At 36.5% G+C, this 4,840-nt stretch overlaps 1 protein-coding gene across 2 annotated transcripts in view; it reads left to right on the forward strand.

Moving 5' to 3' along the window:
* LOC147379552 (uncharacterized) overlaps nucleotides 1-4,840 on the forward strand; it is a 201,524-nt gene that overhangs the window by 168,508 nt on the left and 28,176 nt on the right. The window lies entirely within an intron of this gene.

The raw sequence follows: 4,840 nt of genomic DNA on the forward strand, positions 1-4,840 counted from the left end.
AAGAGTTTGGATGCTATTATATTTTTCCTTTTCCTCTCTTTTAAAGCTTTTGTCTGTAATTCACACAGTACTTGGAAAAGCAAGGATTTCTATCCTTTCTTCTATGAATGTTTGGAACTTGGTTTCAAAGGTTGAAATGAACATAACTATGAACAAAATAATGGCATATTATAGAAAGGGGAATAATTTTCCATATGTTTTAGATCTTTAGACACAAGGGACTCATCTTTATCACAAAGACCACATCCATTTTTTCTGAGTCCCACCTTCAAAATTAATGAATAACAAAATGCTTTATATTCCCCACAGGTAGGCTTAAACTCAGTTATTCTGTCATACTATTTTGTTCATTGATTTATTACCATTATTTTTAAAAGAGCATATTTTAATAAGGTATTATCTTTTATCACACAATAGGCATAATTACGGTCAGCAGGATGCCTACAGTCTAAGATAAAAAATACTCTTTTTAAGAATTTGATATTGTTTGATAGTCACATATGTAGCTATTTTAAATCTTTTATTTACCAAAGTTATACCAAGAGAAATGTGAATCTATTATTTTCTTTGCTTAGACATCTGGAAAATGTACAGTCTTGCCTAATTCTTACAGATTTCCTCACTCACCCAAAAGGATATTCTGATTCCATTTTTTTTTTTTTTATTGTGAATTTCTAGTATCAGTAACAGCCAGTAGATACATAATGTGTTTGGGTTCTAGTTCACATTTATTTGTTAACTAGTTTGCATTTTAAAAGAGTAGTTGATCCTATGTTTTTAGTTACTATTTTTTTTTTTTTTAATAGCAGGAACTTTTAAAGTTTAAAACTATGTTCAAAGGGGATGTGTTACATTTTTTTCATTGGGTCACTCTAGTTTCAAGAAAACAGCATCAGAATTTTATCTGTTGATGTTTTAAAGTTTTCCTTAAATTGAGTATTTGCATCTGTTTATTTTTTTAAATGTTCTTAAATCAAGTATTTAGGATTAGCAAGGAGAGATAGAAAGACTTCCTCCGTGATCAATGCAAAGAAGTAGAGGAAAACAGTAGAATGGGAAAGACTAGAGATCTCTTCAAGAAAATTAGAGATACCAAGGGAACATTTCATGCAAAAAATGGGCTCAGTAAAGGACAGATAGCATGAACCTAACAGAAGGAAATGATGTTAAGAAGAGGTGGCAAGAATACACAGACTATACAAAAAGATCTTCACGACCCAGATAATCACGATGGTGTGATCACTCACCTAGAGCCAGACATCCTGGAATGTATAGTCAAGTGGGCCTTAGGAAGCATCACTATGAACAAAGCTAGTGGAGGTGATGGAATTCCAGTTGAGCTATTTCAAATCCTAAAAGATGATGCTGTGAAAGTGCTGCACTCAATATACCAGCAAATTTGGAAAGCTCAGCAGTGGCCACAGGACTGGAAAAGGTCAGCTTTCATTCCAATCCCAAAGAAAGGCAATGCCAAAGAAGGCTCAAACTACTGCACAATTGCACTCATCTCACACGCTAGTAAAGTAATGCCCAAAATTCTCCAAGCCACGCTTCAGCATTACATGAACCGTGAACTTCCAGAGGTTCAAGCTGGTTTTAGAAAAGGCAGAGGAACCAGAGATCAAGTTGCCAACATCCGCTGGATCATTGCAAAATCAAGAGAGTTCCAGAAAAACATCTAATTCTGCGTAATTGACTATGCCAAAGCCTTTGACTGTGTGGATCACAAGAAACTGTGGAAAATTCTGAAGGAGATGGGAATACCAGATCACCTGACCTGCCTCTTGAGAAACGTGTATGAAGGTCAGGATGCAACAGTTAGAACTGGACATGGAACAACAGACTGGTTCCAAATAGGAAAAGGAATATGTCAAGCCTGTATATTGTCACCCTGCTTATTTAACTTCTATGCAGAGTACATCATGAGAAATGCTGGGCTGGAGGAAGCACAAGCTGGAATATCGATAACCTCAGAGATACAGATGACACTACCCTTATGGCAGAAAATAAAGAACTAAAGAGCCTCTTGAGGAAAGTGAAAGAAGAGAGTGAAAAAATTGTCTTAAAGCTCAACATTCAGAAAACTAATATCATGGCATCTTGTCCCATCACTTCATGGCAAATAGATGGGGAAACAGTGGAAACAGTGTCAGACTTTATTTTTGGGACTCCAAAATCACTGCAGATGGTGATTGTAGCCATGAAATTAAAAGACGCTTACTCCTTGGAAGGAAAGTCATGACCATTCTAGACAGCATATTAAAAAGCAGAAACATTACTTTGCCAACAAAGGTCCATCTAGTCAAGGCTATTGTTTTCCCAGTAGTCATATATGGATGTGAGAGTTGGACTATAAAGACAGCTGAGAGCCAAATAATTGATACTTTTGAACTGTGGTGTTGGAGAAGACTCTTGAGAGTCCCTTGGAGTGCAAGGAGATATCCAACAAGTGCATCCTAAAGGAGATCAGTCCTGGGTGTTCTTTGAAAGGACTGATGTTGAAGCTGAAGCTCCAATACTTTGTCCACCTGATGCAAAAAGCTGACTCATTTGAAACAGCTCTGATGCTGGGAGGGATTGGGGGCAGGAGGAGAAGGGACAACAGAGAATGAGATGGATAGATGGCATCATTGACTCAACAGACATGAATTTGGGTAAACTCTGGGAGTTGGTGATGGAAAGGGAGTCCTGGCTTGCTGTGGTTCATGGGATCACTAAGATTCAGACACAATTGAGTGACTGAACTGAACTGAACTAGCAGTAAACATTAGAAGTTTTATCAATTTTTAAAAAATATTATAAGGCAAACCACAGTCCTCATAGCTAATCATATGCACACTTACATTATGCATTTCTGGAAATGTCTGGGTCAAAAAATATGCAGATTTCAAAGGCTTGTATTATTTACTGGCAAATTGTGATTCCGGGAGATTTTTTCATTTATTGTCATACTATAAATTATTGAGAATTGAAGATACAGATCTTGAGTAAATGTATTTGACTAAGGCATATCCTTTCAGAAGGATAACTTTAGTTTTTCAAAGATGTGGAATTAGAAAGGTAGAAAGAGCCAAAGAAATGCATTCAACAAATCAAAACAGTTGGAAAAGTTTTGATCCTGAGTTAATCATTTTGGTCAACTTACAACAAGCAGAATGCAAGATTATAAATATGAGGACCCAAGATGTTATTTTTGACCCTCCTTGGTATTTCCTGTTAGAGATTTTTTGGTAAGTGGTCATCTACATATTTTAAAATGCCACAAATGAAAAAGCCTTTTATTTCTTTCAGTTAGAGGTTTTGGCATTATTTGTGTCAAGGCTCAAAACATCATGTTGTTTTGGGTTGGTGATAGACATTCCTACTCTGCACAAGAGAATAGAGAACAGTGTTTAGGAAAACATTAAGAAGTAAGGCAACTTTTTTTTTTTTTTTTGGTGGTGGGGTGGGTGCTTATTTTCTAAATCTCCCTGTTGTCTACAGGAGTGATCCTATCTGCCTTCCCCTTTTGTGGGCCTTGTCAATTGATTAACCAAAACCATAGTTTTCCCACCATGGTTATATGCAAATATTTAAAAAATCTGCCTTGATAATTGATCCTACTTGATCCTTCTTATCTTATGTTGAATATGATAAGACAAGGGAATTCATTCTTGTTTATTCCAAGTTACAGTTACTTCACCTTTTAATCTGGTATCAAAAGTATTCATCATCTATTTGGTAGATAAGATTTTAAAAGATATTGTATAAGACTTTTCTTGCTTGGATTTTTTAAACACTGGAATAAAATAGAAAATTGGGTGTAAATACAAATTATCCAAATATTTTAAAAGTCTTCAAAATTAAATTTTATATTTTATTCATTGTATTCGTCTCATCAGTATTTGTAAACAAAAATGAGGCTTATGAAATGCCAACAAAACAAAATGCACAGTTACATAAGTGAACAAAGCAATGACTAAATTCTTTCAGTAGAATAACATAATTGTTAAGTTATGAAGTTGTGAATTTCATTAGTCTGTAATGAATGCAGAGACATTACTTTGTCAACAAAGGCCCATCTAGTCAAGGCTATGGTTTTCCCAATGGTCAGTTATGGATGTGAGAGTTGGACTATAAAGAAAGCTGAGCACTGATGAATTGATGCTTTTAAACTGTGGTGTTGGAGAAGACTCTTGAGAGTCCCTTGGACTGCAAGGAGATCCAACCAGTCCATCCTAAAGGAGATCAGTCCTGAATATTCATAGGAAGGACTAATGCTGAAGCTGAAAGTCCAATACTTTGGCCACCTGATGCGAAGAACTGACTCATTGGAAAAGACCGTGATGCTGGGAAAGATTGAGGGCAGGAGGAGAAGGGGACGACAGAGGATGAGATGGTTGGATGGCATCACCAACTCAATGGACATGGGTTTGGGTGGACTCTGGGAGTTGGTGATGGACAGGGAGGCCTGGCGTGCTGCGGTTCATGGGGTCGCAAAGAGTCGGACACGACTGAGCATCTGAACTGAACTGAACTGAAGTGGTGAATTTAGTCTTCTGGGTTCAAATTCCAATACCACTCTTACCTTGGATAAGCTATATAACATCTCTAAACTTTTATGTCATGAACAGTAAAATGGACACAGTAACAGTACTCTTCGCAAAGTTCTGTAGTTTTGTTGTTATTATGTGTGGTGGTGGTATGATGAGAATGAATTGAGACAATGCCTGGAAACCTTTAACACTATTTGACTGGCAGTAAGTATTCAACAAGTGCTAGCTATTAGTACTTTAGTGAAATGCAAGGAAAACATTAAAAACAGGTTTCCATTAGTATCACATATTTCCTTTCTCCACAG

This window comes from Bos grunniens, chromosome 1, assembly GCF_055505025.1.
Source record: "Bos grunniens cultivar Pamir isolate PY7600 chromosome 1, Bosgru_T2T1.0, whole genome shotgun sequence".
Classification (NCBI taxonomy): Eukaryota; Metazoa; Chordata; class Mammalia; order Artiodactyla; family Bovidae; genus Bos; species Bos grunniens.